Raw genomic sequence first — 16,004 nt, forward strand, 5'->3', positions numbered from 1 at the left:
AGGAATCAAACCCAGGTCCTCTGCAAAAGCAGTCAGTGCTCTTAACTGCTGAGCTATCTCTCCAGCCCCAAAATACTTTATTGAATTTCTATGATTTTCATACATTAGATAGTATTTAGATTCCCTCCCCCAACCACGTCCTTATTGCCCCCTGCCCAATTTAATGTAATATATACTCTATTTTACACACACACACACACACACACACACACACACACACACACACACAGATATGGGGTCTAATTTGTGTCCCCAAATGTCCTTCAGTGTAGGCCCATCCACTGGAACCTGGTTAACCTACCAAGAGACCCACCCATGAAAGAGACTGTCTCTTCCCACTCCCAGCAGCCATCAGTTGGTTGCCAAAATTTCCTTAGGGTTGGTTCAGGTTTTTTACTCACTTCTCCTATGCTGTCTATGCTGGCATTTTTGTTTGAGCTTGCATGCTGCCACCATTGCTGTGAGTTCATATGGGTAACTGACCAGCTGTCTGGAAAACTATTTCCTTGTGGTCATCCACCACCTCTGGCTCTTACAGTCTTTCCACTCACTCTTCTGCCCTGATCCCCTATTCGGGGATAAGCACTCTGTAGCCTCTTGTTCTCTGCTCTTGGTCAGTTGTGGGTTTCTGTATTAATCACCATCTACTGCATAAGGAAACTACATTGGTGAGATGTGAGAGTTGCATTAATTTATTGGTATAACAATAAATCATTAGAGCTGGGTATGGTAGTGCATGCCTTTAAATCCCAGCACTTGGTAGGTAGAGGCAGTCAGATCTTTGTGAGTTCGAGGTCAGCCTGGTCTACACAGTGAGTTCCAGGCCAGCTGGGGCTACAGGGAGACCCTGTCTCAAAAAGACAAGAAACAAACAAAAAACAACAACAAAAAAACCAGTTAAGTCATTAGGAGTCAGTATAATACTATAATTATTTAGTAGAAAACTAGTATTAGGCTATCCTCTATGTCCTGTGACCTGTTTAGCCTCAGGTTCCTAAGCCTGATATTAATTTCAGGAATGGGTTCCATTCTATGAAGCAGACCTTAACTCCAATTAAGAGTGGTTGTTTACTTCCATATTTATACCACTATTGCACCAGTGGGCATATCTTCCCAGGTCAGGTATTGTAGTTCATAGAATTCACAGCTGGGTAAGGTTGATGATTATTTTTCCTTTATGATAGCATACATAGCATTTTCCAGCACTATGAACACTAGCCACTAGAGATGAGGCTCTAAAGTCAGCACCAGCTTGATTTCTCCTTGTTTGTTCTACAGCTTTTGTACATAGTGTCTTTGACAATAGGGTCTCACCATCAAGTTCTGGTAGGCAACCAAGAGCAAGGGCAATGACCAGTATTGTTTGAGGGTCTATGGGGACCTCCCAGTCAATAGCTTCTAGAGGGAGTCCATTCCTGGCATTGAGGGTTTTTTTCTATTAGCCTATGATGTCTAGAAGGGGCAATGTTATCTGTTATAGGATAACACCTTTTAATCTCTTTTTATAATATATAGTATATACTTTAGAAGCTTCTATAGTGGTAGGTTTCCATATTGTTTTTTTCTAAAGGTCTTTAGGGTTACTTTTCCTTTTTTTTTTTTTTTTTTTTTTTGGTCTTTTTTGAGACAGGGTCTTCCTGTATCCCCAGCTGCCCTTGTTGATTTTTTAACACTGTGATTCAGCTCCCTTTTAAAACTTTTATTTCTAGGGGTGCATGCCATTTTTGTATTTCATACATTCTCTTCTCCTTTTTTACTTTTTCTTTCCTTTTTCATTTCTAAATTAAAGTACCCAAATATTTAAGGATGGTAAACTCTCACAAATTATTTGTGTGTCTATTTTTTGCCATATTTTCTTCTTTTTTTTTTTCACAGGGTTTCACTATGTAGCTCTGGCTGACCTGGAAATCCCTATGTGGTCCAGGCTGGCCTTGAACTCACAGAGATTTGCCTACTTCTGTATCCCAAGTGCTGGGAAAAAAAGGTGCACACTATCATACCTGGCTGTGTTGCCATCTTTTTAATGGCGGTATATCTAGGTATAAAATTCTAGCTTGCAAAATGCATTTTCTTATAAACAAGATCTTATGCCATTATTTTTAACCTCACATTGTTGACAATAAGAAACCCACTATTAGCCTAATTTTAGATGATTTCCCTTTTTCTTTAGTAATTAAAAAGTATTTTATTTATTTTTATGTGTATGTGTGTATTGCCTGCATGCAGGTAAGTGCACCCATGTCATGCAATGTCCTCAGAGGACAGAAGAGGCTGCTGGATTCCCTGGTACTGGAGTTATGGACAGTTGTCAGCTGCCATGTACTAGGATTTGGACCCAGGTCTTCTGCAAGAACAGTGTTCTTAACTGCTGAGCCATCTCTCCAGCCCCCTTTTTAGTACTTCTTAAAAGATTTTCATTTTCTTTGAACTGTTCTTTTACTGGAAAGATTCTAAGTGTGGATTTCATCTGTTTTTTTTTTTTTAATTTTTTATTAAGCACTTGAAATGCCCTTGTATCATGTTTAATGCTGGCAAATTCTCAACTACCCCTTCTTCAGTTATTTATTTTTCATTTATTATCTTTTCTTCTAGAACTCTTACTAGATATATAATCTCTCAACTTAATCTTCATGTCTCTTAATTATTCTTTACATTTTAATGCATTTTGTGCTGCATTCTGAATGGACCTGTTGATGGTGTAATCTAGTTTACTAATCTACTCTTTGACAGTGTTTAAAGATGTATTAAATATGTAACAAAAATTTTACATTTTTATTTCCAAAATTCCAATAAATAATTGTCATACATATAGTTCTTATTTCTGTTTGTGAATTTCAAAAAATTGTCTTACAATGAATTTTTTAAGTTGGGCCCTGTGGCCTTAGGCCTGTAATCTCAGCTACTTGGGAGACTGAGGTAGGAAGACTATAATTTTAAGGCCAACTTGGATGACTTAGTGAGATATCATCTCAAAATAAAAAGTCAAAAATCAAAAACAAAAACAAAAACAAAGAATGGGAGGTATGATGATAGTGCTTGTCTAGCATCTGCAAAAAAGGTGTCAGCATTCTATTATTATTATCATATATGAGTATATTGGCTCCATGTATGTAAGTGTACCTGTGTCATGCAATGCACATGGAGGTCAGAAGAAGGCGACTCGGATCCCCTGGAACTGGAGTTAGGATGGTTGTTAGCCACCATGTGGGAACTGAACCCAGGTCCTCTGGAAAAGCAGCCAGTGCTCTTAACTGCTGACCCATCTCTTTAGCCCCAAGTGTCAGTATTCTAAACACACTTAACTTTTAATCTCTGTAGATTAGCTCTACAGCTCAGTTCTAATGAAGCAAATTTGTATTTGAGTTGCTGATTTCTTAAAAGACTTTATTTTTATGTGTATGTACACATACCACAGGGTACCCATGGAAGGCAGAAAAGGGCATCTGATGCTCTGGAACTGTAGTTACAAAGGGTTGTGAACCACATGTGGGTGTTGGGAACCAAACCTGGGTCCTCTACAAGAGCAACCAGTGCTTTTAACTGCTGAGCCATCTCTCCAGCCCCTAAGTTGCTGATTTTGATTGTGCTCTTTCTTTGTGTTATCATTGCTTTCTCCAAATGCCTTACAATTTTAGTTTTTTTTAATTTTTATTTTATGTGTATGCATGTATTTCCTGAATGTAGGTAACTGCACCTGTGTCATGCAATGCCTGTGGAGGTCAGAAGAGGATGTCAGATCTCCTGGGACTAGAATTACAGTTGTTAGCTGCCATAATTTTAGTTTTAAGTTCACTCACTTTGAGGCTTTTTTGGTTTTGTTTTAAACTCTTATTTGTTATGACTGTTAGTTTCTCCCCAACCCCACCAGCATCTCAGTATGGAATCAGGGTTTGAGTTGTGTTCTAAGAATGCTTAGGGTGCTTCAGACAGAGAGGTAGGCTAGCAGTCATTGTACTTCCTGGTTGATGGGTTATGTTTCTATCACTTCCATCCCTAGGTTTTCTTCCTATCAACACAGTAAATCACATATAAGTCAACCAGTTTTCATTTTAAGTTTCCTCTCATTTTCAGGTAGTGGTCCTGGCTTCACCACATCCCCTAATTCAGGGTCCCTTTGGTCCCCACTATTCTGCAGGAGCTGAACTCACTATGGATGCTACAGTAAGTCCAGAAACCCAAGGAGCCAGGGCTTTAGCTCTATTTACTTCTTGAGTTTTGTGTTTTCTTTCTGGGCCATGGAGCTTTTTATCTTGTTTGAATACTGGCCAGGTTCAGTTTCTTTTTGTCATCACCTAGTACTACCACACTCTAGAATAAAGGGGACACTCAGACTTTATTATCTGCACTGAAAACTTTTACTCCATATTTTAGTGAAAGATTGCCTGGAGAAGAGATGTTCCTCAGATTGAATATTAGTGTGTACACTGACATATTTATACTATGCTATATTCCATAAATGATGTTTTATAAAACATATAATAGTATATAAGGTGGTAAAATATAAGTATTAAAATATTAAGAAAAATAAAAGTCCATATTCATGTATGTAGATTAAAGGTTCTACATGTTGGTCTCTATATTAGCTTCTGAGCTTCCAGGTAGGGAGGTGACAATGATGATGCCTTCAGCACCTCTGTTTCAACCTATGTGAGCAAGGCAACTCTTAGAGAACTTCCTCAGGAAGGCATAATGCCCACTCAGCTGCAAAGGGCAGAAGTCGGATAAACTCAGGCACTAGTCTTAGTCAGATCTCCAGATCTCTCAGATTCCATTCTCTCTAGGGATCTGAACCTTGTGTTAGATGCCTTGCACCACAAGGTGAGAGGTGGATTTCCTCATTAGTCATTTTATCGTTGCTGCAAATGACAGAAACTTAACTCAAACCAGCCAAAACAAAACAAAATTTTAACAAGTCATTGGCACTGAAACCAATGGAAAAGTTACTGAGAATGAGGAAATGTGGTTGTGAAGACCCCGAACTCTAGAAATCTCACACTGCCAGGATCTTCTTCCTTCTCCACCTCTGCTTCGAATTTTGTGTTCCCAAACTCCTCTGTGTGACAACACAGATGGCTATAAAGAACTATAACCTAAAGCCAAATACAAAAGAACCCCTCTTCAAAAGATCAGGTTACCACACTCCTTGGCAAGTACTGATCACCCTTCTGGAGATGGGCTTATCCTTGGCCTTGACCTCTCACATGCATTGATCTAGCCCTCTGCTTCTCCAAGCCCCATATCCTGATGGTCACCCCCTAATACTTCAATAGCAGCAACATGATCCCAGTGTGAAGTGTCCCACTCTTCACTACTTGTAGGACCTGAACTCCACAATCTTGGGCCTCCCTATATCCTCTGATCCATAGATTCTGGCACTTTCCAGTAGTAGCTCATCATAAACTTAATTCTCTTACCTTGTTTAAAAGCTGTGGTTCATCACTGTCCTTGTTTGATTACTCCAGAGTTGAACCTGAAAGATTTGAGTGCAACTGTTCATGTGGGAGGTAATCCCAAGAACCATTAGCAGCCTGTGAAGAGTCAGACAGGGAAGTAAATTCAAGGCATTCATTGAGTATGTATGTAGAGCACTTCATCTTTCATTGCTGAAGGTTACTCCCAGAGGCACTAACCTCCCAGCACTTCCAGCCAAACTTAGGTGGAAAACTGCAGGCTGACAGAAACCAACATGTACTGGTATAGGGAATATGAGGGCAGGATGGGGTATGGATGGACAATAGAGTCCCTTTGCCCTTATCTCTACTCACTGCATCCCTAATAAAAGTCCCAGCTCTGTCGAACACAATCTCTGCATAATCCAAGCAACTGAATGTGGTTGGAAGAAAGCACAAACATGCTGCCTAGACTCATATTAAAACATCCACCACTATCAAGTGTCTTCAGTTAATCCGTACCTTAGCCTCCAAGGTATATATGTAGATATGTTGGCAGACATTACCCACTGGGCATGTGAGTGCAAATGCTTCCAGATGATTCTGGCTACAGCCTCAGATCTCAGAAGTCCTCTCCATCAGATTCCCCAGAGCCATAGTGGATATACAGGAAAAAACTCATGAAGGTGAGGTACTAGAGAATCCAACCCAGACCTGCTTAGCTCAACTGGGTGGCTGCCCACATGTTCACACTTGGTGTGTGTCTTTGTCTTCATTCTCATCAGAAATGTTTGCTGTGGTTTGCTGATCTGGGGCATGTCGTTTGACCTTTCTGGGGATTTCTATGGTTCAAAAATAAAATGTCTTCTTTATGGGACTATTGGGAGATGAAATGAAGTAAAGTGAGCTTTAAGAGTCTTAGACCAGACATGGCTTTCTTAAATGTTTACCCAAGAAGAGTGAAAACAAACACCCATGCAAAGATATATACACAAGTGTTTATAGTGACTTTATTTCAAAAAGTTAGAAAATGGAAACATGGGGCTGGAGAGATGGCTCAGCGGTTAACAACACTGTTTTTGCAAAAGACCCGGGTTCGAATCCCAGCGCCCACATGGCAGCTAACAACTGTATGTAACTCCAGTTCCAGGGGATCCAACAGCCTCTTCTGTCCTCCGTGGGCACAGCACGACACCGGTGCACTGTCCTAAATGCAGGTATAACACTCATGCCCTTAAAAATAATTAAAAAAAAAGAAAATGGAAACATGATAAATATTGATCAACAAGTATATAAATAATTTGTAATATGTTCACACACTAGAATATACTATGCAGCAATAAAAAGAACTACTGGCAAACACACATACAGGAGAAAAACCTTGAACAGTTAAGAGCAAGTGACAAACGCCTGTCTTCCTCTCCCAGCCTTCCTCCATAACTTCTTGTATTCCCAGTTGAACTGGAAGTTCATCAAGGACACAGTACCTAACTCTCTTTTGAATTCTTAACTACCCATAGGATGGTACTTTATCATGTGAAATGCTTTTGTTTTTGTGTACGTGTGTGTGTGTTGTGTGTACATGTGAATGTGGGTGCACCTACTTGTGTACATGCATGCCCACTCACATACATGCAAAAGCTAGAGAATGACATTGAGCGTCTTCTCTCTCTGCCTTATTCCCTTGAGACAGGGTCTCTCACTGAACCTGAAATTTGATACTTAGGCTGCCTGGCCATCAAACTCCCAGGATCCACCTAGCTCAGTCTCCCAATATTGAGGGTTACTGTGTCAATGCCTGACTTTTAATGTAGATACTGGGGATCTGAACTTGGGTTCTTGTGCTTGCACAGCAAACATTCTTAACCTACTGAGTTTTGCCCCAGTCACAATAAATGCTTACTTTTTATACTCTCATGGTTCTTTCCTGATCTTTGCTGCCCCCCACACCCATCTGACCAATTATTGTACAGTTCGGTGGTTCCTAAGGCACTCACAAAGGATGTAATCTTAACCACTGTTATTAGTTACTTTTCTTGACAACGTGAACAAATCCCTGCAGAAGCGACTTAAGGGAGCAGAGGTTTACTTGGGCTCAAAGTTTGGAAGACATAGTTCATCATGACACAGAGAGCTTATGGTTGGGAATGTGCTAATGGTGGCAGGAGCTTGCAACGTGGTTTGTTCCATCTCAGCAGACAGGAAGCAGAGAGCCAAGTCATAAGTGAGGCTGGCATGCAAGCCTGCCCCTATGGGTTCTACAACCTCCCAAACAGTGCTACCAGCTAGGACCAAGTGCTGAAAGACATGAACCTGTGGGGCACATTTCAGACTCAAACCCTAACAACCACACTCTACTCAATCTAATTTTAGATTTTCATTATCAAAGAAAGGAATCCTGTAGCCATGAACAGTTGCTCCCGCTCCTGCTCCCTTCTTCCAGACCTCGCAGTGACTAATCTACTATGTGCACATACGCATGGTTTGAATGTTTAATGTAAATGGAATCATTACAGTACATGGCCTTTGTGACTGGCCTCTTTCAGTAAGAAAAAGGATTCAAGTTTCAGGATTCATCATTATTGTACATGTCTCAAATACTTCATTTGTCTTTTTATGGATGAGTAATAGTTTATTGTGTGGATGTCACTTGTCTGCTTGTTGTTTCTCCACTTTTTGGTTTCTAGAATACTGATGTGATGAACATCTGGGTACAAGTTTTTTTTGTGAACATATATTGTCATTTTTCATGGGTATAAACCTAGAAATAGACCCAGGTTTTATGTTTACTTTGTTTAATAATTATGGAACCGCCAGATTTTCTTTTCATAGTAACTGCCTATTTTACATTCCTATTAACAAAATATGCAGGCTCCAAATTCTCCACATCCTTGATAACAATGGTTATATTCTGCGACCTCAGCCATCCTGGTAAAGTGTTCATTTTTGTATTCTTAGTGCCTCAAAGACAACCTGGCACAGGAAGATGCCCAACTTCCTTGCTGAGTAAATTTAAGAGCACGGTGGACATTTTTCCCTAGTGTGTTCTCTAATACCTGACCATATTTAATTTGTTTGCAGAGTTCCCAATAATTGCTGGAGAGAAGCAGAACCCAATTACAAAACACAAGTCCCCTAAACGTCAGCTCCTTACTTTGCCACCCCTCCCTGTATTCCTATGAAGTAGAACACAGAACATGGGCTACACTTGGGTTGTCTATGCTTGGATAGTCTAATGGGTCTGCCTCAGCTTCAAAGGGGCAGCTCCAGAAATACAAAGTAGCTTTGGTGGAGAATCTATTGTGGTGGCAGCAGTGACTGCAGTGACATCTGGTTTCCAGGAACAACAGTACTGGTCTTTGAGTGGTAGGCAGTAAGGTGTCCAGTGTTATTGAACTGGAGGTGTCAGCTGAGGTATTCTCATAACAATGTTGGTGGTCTGAAGGTTGCCTCTCTCAAAATGCTGTGTGGAGTTCTGGCTGTTCTTGGCTGCTGTCCAGCCCTTTATGGTCTTGCCCATTTTCTAAACCTGCTTCTACAGTCTTCTAGCAATGGTTATCAATCACCCAACTATCCTTTGCACAAATTTCCTATCTCAAGTTAGTCATATCAATTTATTCTGTTGCTGGCAACTAAGAATGCTAGCTGTTATGCTGAGGGCTGAGGTGTCTGTGAGTCTGTGTGAGTGTGTGTAAGGATCAACAGATGCATGGTGCAACATGGAAACAGTTTCAATGATGGTAGAGCTTCGTAAGTCACAAAGGGACAGTGCATTGTATGACAGAACTAAGAGCACAGGGTAGGCACTAGAGAATGAGAAGAGTGGGAAACTGTCAGGAGTACTGAGATGTGAACCTACATACTGCCTGTGCCTGCAGCATATTGGGATGGTTCATTTTTCCAAACTGATTGGGCTGAGAAATGCCTAGAAGATTAATAAAGCACACCTCTAGGTGTGTTAAGTGATGGCATCTCTAGAGATAATCAGATAGGAGGACTCCAAACTGACCAATGGTTTAATCCACTGATGGGTTCAAAACTGGAATACATTCTAGATAAGTAATACAACTATGGACATGAGGCTGGTTGGAGGCAGTAGGTCACTGGAGGCATGTTTTGGGGAACTATTATCTTGCCCTTGCTCTTTCCTCATTCTTTTCTTGGCTTGCTGACTGCTATGATATAAAGCTGTTCTACCACACTCTCCCCCACCATGATGGGCTGGAATCTCTGAATCCCTGAGAAAAAGTAAATCTTTTCTCATTTAAAGTTGTTCTGTCAGGTGTTTAGTCACAGCAATGATAAAAGTAACTAATATATACATTATACTGAAGGGTTGTGATTTTATCATGAAAAATAAGAAAGAGAATCATCAAGGTAGCATCATCAGATTTACATTTAGAAAACACATTTTTTCAAAGCCTGGCAGCAGAGGGGAGGATGAAGTGAGGAATAAGACTGGTGTTAGGACATTCAGGAGCTGGAGCAGTACTTCCATTGCAGGACGGTGTGAATCAAAGCAAGGAGCCTGAGGAAGGCCCTGGATCTGGGGCACATTAAGGCAATAGAGACTGCAGGAATTTGCTTTCATTATGATTATAGGAATTTACAAAGAAGCGAGATCATAGATAATCCCAAGGATTATTTGAAGATGCTGGGTAGGTGGTGAGGCCATCTATGTATTCATTCATTCAACAAAAAATTAATCAGCACTTATTGAGGCAGGGGCTAGGTATAATGCAGCGAATAAAGCAAAACTGGCCCCACCTCTGCTGTGGGAGCAATGGATGTATATCAGCCTCAGTTTGAATGCCTTCTCAGAGATTCCAGACCTGAACTTTTGTTTTATCCCTTCTGCCAACATGAGACTTAGTTAAGTCCCTAATTTAAAAAAAAATTATTTTGTTTATGTGTATGAGTTTTCCCTGCATGTAAGTAAGTGTACCACATCTGTCTCTGTACAATGCCTGCAGAGGTCTGAAAAGGGCATTAGATCCCCTGGAACTGGAGTTATGGATAGTTGTTATTTGCCATGTGGGTGCTGGGAACTGAACCTGGGTCCTCTGCAAGATCAGCCAGAGCTCTTAACCACTGAACCATCTCTTCAGCCCTTAAGTCTCCAATGCTTTGATTGCTGAGGCTAACCATCTCCATACCTATGGTTTCTCATCACTTCTAGACTCCAGGGCATGGGACCTGGCTTTCTAAGAGGCTACTGAAAAACAAGGATGTTATAGTTTGCTTTCTGTTGCTGTGATAAAACACTGACCAAAGCAACTTGGGGAGGGAAGGGTTAATTTCATCTTACAACTCCTAGGTCACAGTCTATCACTGGGGGAAGCCAAGGCAAGAACCTGGAGGCAGGAACTGAAGAGAAAACTTGGAGGGATGCTATTTATTGGTTTGCTTCCCCTGTCTTGTTCAGCCATCTTTTTATACAGCTCAGGCTGATCTGCCTAAGGATGGCACTGCCTACAGTAGGCTGGTTTCACCTACAGAAATTAGCAGTTAAGAAAATGTCTCACAGACACAGACACAGACCAATCGGATCTGTACCATTCTCACTTGAGGTTCCCTCTACCCAGGTGACTCTAGCTTTGTGTCAAGTTGAGAAAAACTAAGGAGTACAACGGATAACACAGCTGGGACCTCAGGGAGTTAACTCACTGTGGGATGAACTTTGATCAACAGGAGATAGGAGACAGGGTAAAGTTCCTTCCTTCTTCAGGTTGTCCCAAGGCATTTCTCCACAGCACCTACATGGAAAATTCCTGTATGGTCAAGTTGCACCTGTGGAGAAGACAGGAGGCTTGTCCAGGAGCAGTATTAGTACAAAAGTGCACCCTACGCATTCTTCTTATTCTTCCTTGTCTTTTCCCTCAGCACAGATGCCCTGGAATTCTACCTTCTAACAAAGCACCAGCACTTATCCTTGTCTTAGGAATTCTTGTTCCCTCTTTTGTAGGGAACTGGGCTAAGGCACACCCAGTTAAGAAACAAAATGACCAGTTTAGTTTTGATATGTTAAGCCTAAGTGAGCTTGAGTAAAATTACCTAGCCATTCAAAAATACTTGAGGGTCACCATGTATGCATGCACTAAAGGCACTGTAGTGAAGCAGACACACTTAAGGACACTGGTGAAAAAAGCAGACATTCTTTCTGGTCATGTAGCATGTACATCGGTGACATGATTCCAGATAGTGAAGATACTTCTGAAGAAAACTGAAATAATGTGATTGGAGTGTGACTTTGGTGTGTGCAGGAGGGGATGCTAATCTAGACTGGAAGGGGAAAAGTGAGAGTGGGTGAAGGAAACACCTCTAGAAAGAGGAGCAAGACTTTCTAGAAGTGGCTCAAAGGATAGACATGAAAACAAATATATTTGTCTGCTGCTAGGAAATTAGCCTCTATTTTCATTGAGAATTAGCAGCCAAGGATATATGCATAGACTGTAAGGAAACAGACTGAAGAATGGGAGAGGTTTGGAATAGCTGTGCGGCAACATGGGTGTCGGGGAGAGGAAGATTTAGTGGACAACACCAGAAAGGAAAATGAAGATACTATGTGAATGATCCTGAGCACAGAGTTCATAGAGGTTTGGGATAGCCTGGGCCTCAGTTTCCTTAACTGCAAACTAAGAGCATTAAATCAGGCTTCATGGTTACAATAAGGCAAGAAGGAGTTAAGATGAAATCTCTGTGGCCTGAAACCTATCACTGTAGTCTTTAGGACCCAACGATAATTGGTTCTTTTCTATCATTAGTTATACTCTGGCCACTTGTCAGCTGGCATAATCATATTTCTTTAACAAAAATGTCTTTTTCATAGTTAAGGACTGTTTATAGGAAGGACAATTGGAGCTCATTAATTCAGTCATTAGGACACTGATTATGTATCAAGTGTCTACTATAGCCAACTACGTTAAATAAGTTCTTCAGTCTTCATCAGAGCAATTACACTAACATGCTTGAAACTGTCCAAGAGCATTCTACCTTCATCCACTTATCTTGCTTAACAGCAGCCTGGTCCAGTCAATATTTTCATACAGATAATTATAATTGAAGCATAAGGCCCCATTTTTGACACATGACTAACATATTATTCTCCTTCACAAAGAACTTTTAACAATTTGTATATTGTTCTTTTGGGGTTTAGGCATTGGCCCTTGCTTAGCTTTTTCCAAAATATGTAGATCTCTGAAGATATTTAACTGCCCTTGTAGGAATATTCAATACATTGGAACTATACTGTAATTTCCCAAGGATCATTTAAATAATTGGATTAGATATCAATCCAATATTCACTTGTGACTTTAAATACACAGATAAGAAATAATATAAAGATGCCTGGAGAAGAATGAGCAAAATAACTTGCTTTACTGTACTATTTTTCTCTCAACCAGAGCCAACTTGTCTTACAATCTCTAATTCTCAGAAATCCTATCTGCATGTCTCAATTTTTTGAGTGAGTTTGATCAAAGAACAAGGATATTCCATGATCAGCTAATAATTTTATGGTAGGTATATTACAGGTACCTAACGAACAGCTATTGAATTTAATGTTTTTCTTTTATGTTCCTTATGACTGTCTCTGGCATTTCCTATTAGATATTAAATACTTTCTGGCAAATCCTACCATGTCTACACTCTCTCTCCTATCTCTGTAGGAATGTGTAGACATCCTCAACATAAATTCATTTAAAGCATTAAGGTTCATAGCATTAATATACAAATTTAGCTGGTGCTGAATAAGTTTCAATAAAAGTACCCACATACAGTTGGTCTCTATACCATTTGCTTAGGTGATCACATTCAGTCAGAACCATTTCAGTTCCAAGTAGCTGTATCTTTCCTTTTGATGTTATAATGCTCACTTAGTCTCATCAGGATGTAGAGCATGGATCTTGACAAAACACAGCATTTGTACAGAGCAATGGTGGAGTGCAATGATGGTGTAAACGGTCCAGTGGAGACCAGTGACACATGTCATTTTCCTGTTACATAAACATTGTGTTTTACCATTTTTTTCTATTACTAGTATCTTGGTAAGGGTATGAGAAGACAATGGAGAAGAAGTTGTTCTTGACATTCAGGAATCTACAAATTAGATGTGGAAACAAAGTTAAGCACATATAAGCAGTTAAGAAAGTGCCCAGCACTCTATGAATCAAAACATGATTCCAGGTAAAGTCACGGTAGATGTATGAGTCTAATAAACAGAAAGAAAACTCATAGGTGATATAACTTTGGTTTGGAGGCACTAAGAAAGGATATAGATTTATCAGAGAGGGGAATATGGGGGTCTCTTGAAAACACATAGGGATGTCTTTTAAAAATCAAACCATACAAGTAATACTTGAAGTTTTTTTTACTCAATAACTCTTAGGCTTCTTCCAGTAGTCACCATTTTTTATGCTTTTTGACTGAGTTTTATGTTTTTAACTACCTTTAAAATGCCTTTTGAATTGATTTAGGCTTGATTTTGTAGTGGCATGGGTAATAAAGGGTTAAACTTGCTGTCCATTCATACAAAAATCAGATTCACTCAATACAATTTATACAATAGGGACCTACTGATAGATCTTCAGGTACCCTAGTGGATTGCGAAGCTGATTGTTGCCATGGCAATCCCTGCTCTATGTGCCTTCAGCTTCTGTCTTGACCCACTTTGGTTTAGATGCATTTCTAGCTGAAGGGATGGTAGGCATGCTCCCAATTTCTATGCCCCTTGGAGTCTGGGCTAGTAGGGAGACTCCCCTTTCCTCTTTCTTCAGTCTTCTAGATCCTCTAGATCTTGGAAAACTCTCATAAATGGAGTTATAAACTCAAAGTTTGACACTTTAGAGATGGTTTAACTCCACTACAAGATTCTTCTAGAATCTATCCAGCCCTGGGTCCCCTCCCCATATCCTCCTACTCATGTGGACATTAAAATCAATACATCACACAAAATTTTTTGAATGATTCAAGATGACTTTTAATAGGGCATTTCATATTAAAAGGTGTTGATTTGCATCAGTACAAAGGACTGAAAGCTGGAATCAGCCTTCTTACTTACAAATTGGACATCATTTGCTGTTGACTATATTCTCAAGAGGCTCTGGAAGGTTGAGATGGGAGCCGCAGGTGGCACAGTTCCTCCTGGGGTGCCCTTCAAACATTTTTCTTTTGGCGATGCTGGGAGTTAAAACCTAGTGAAGGTGCTTGTGCTCTAACACTGAGCTACATTCTCAGCCCACAAACTATTAAAAAGGGGGTTTTGTGGCCTGCCTCATAAGAAACCATCCGGGAAAGCTGCTTTGCTAGTGAGGTTAATTTTAATCTCCCTGTAATCTGCGATGAGGAATGCGAACATGGCAGCCAGCCAAGAGAACTGTTCTATTGTCTTTCCAACCAGTAACCTGAAAAAGACCTTTATTTTCAGTTTGAGATTTATCATGTTCCCTGTCTAACAAATTAGGAGCCTAATACTAGATGTGATTATTTGAGTTTGATCCTCCAGCAGCAGGGACTGAGTTAAAATCAGTGAACGCACTTACACCCCCAGTACAGTCTTAAGTTTTGGTAACTGCGTCTCCCAGTAGGTAAAGGTGCAAAGCCTAGGCATCTCTGAGCAGGGGAGGAAAAAATGGGCAATGGAAGACAAGCCAGCAAATTAAGAGGCACACTGCCAGGTGCTCACACTTCACAACGAGCATTCTTAACATACATTATTAATACTTTCAATTTAGAGGAAACCAAGATTAAGGTTGGAGAAAAACACACTCAGCAACTCCCCTCCCCTCTCCTCCCCCTAACCCTACACCCCAGCTCCCGGGTTTTCACAGCCCGGTCCCGCCCCCCTTCCTTCTCCCTCCTCCTCCTCCCTCTCCCCCTCCCGGTCCATCATCACGAGGGCACGCCTACTCATTTGCATACGGGCGCGCCCATCTGTGGCCGGCACCCAGGCTTCTCCCGAGCTCTGCTGGTCCCGGGCCGGTACAGACCGGCCCCGGGGCGGGCCCAGGTCCGAGCACGTGTCCACTCCAGGCTTCACGACGGAAGGTGGGCGAAGTTCGGGCGCGGAACCTCCACGGCCCCACCCAATGGCGCCCGTGGGGGTCGGAGCGGGTGGTTTCCAGCGCGCTTTCCGCGCGTGGCGGGCGGCGATGACTTCGCCGTTCTCCACAGGCCCAGTAGGAGACGAACTGGAGCGAAACCGCAGGCGTCCCAACCCACCCGGCCGCGCCTCGCCTCACGCTCGACGGGGGAGGCGGGACCAATCAGCGAGCGACGTCTCCCTTCCGATTCGAGGCCCCCGACGCGCGGCTCACACCCCGCGCTCCCCGCGCGCTGATTGGCTGCGCGCGCCGCCGGTCCAGCTGGGAGGTGGGGCTGGCCGCAGGCTTGGCGAAGTGGGGAGGAGGCGGCCGGCGGCGCCTGAGATAGCCCGCGACCCGCTCGGCCCCCGGCCCTGCCCGCGGCTCTCGGCCTCCTTCCATCCTTCCTCCACTAGCTCCGTCTTCCGTGCACGCCCCGCGCGGCGCTCGGCCGGCGTGCCTCGCGCCCTAACGGGCGGCCGGGGGCGCCAATCAGCGGGCGGCAGGGTGCCAGCCCCGGGGCTGCGCCGGCGAA

General features: G+C 42.0%; 1 protein-coding gene across 1 annotated transcript in view; it reads left to right on the top strand.

Annotated features, from left to right (window-relative positions):
- The first annotated feature begins 15,307 nt into the window (after nucleotides 1-15,307).
- Nucleotides 15,308-16,004, top strand: part of Smad2 (SMAD family member 2) — a 91,282-nt gene continuing 90,585 nt past the window's right edge. Inside the window, exon 1 of the mRNA XM_017796320.2 lies at nucleotides 15,308-15,434. The gene's annotated coding sequence lies outside the window, so the exon portion shown is untranslated. The remainder of the gene's footprint in view (nucleotides 15,435-16,004) is intronic.

This window comes from Nannospalax galili, unplaced genomic scaffold (genome assembly GCF_000622305.1).
Source record: "Nannospalax galili isolate Female #2095 unplaced genomic scaffold, S.galili_v1.0 scaffold169, whole genome shotgun sequence".
Lineage (NCBI taxonomy): Eukaryota > Metazoa > Chordata > Mammalia > Rodentia > Spalacidae > Nannospalax > Nannospalax galili.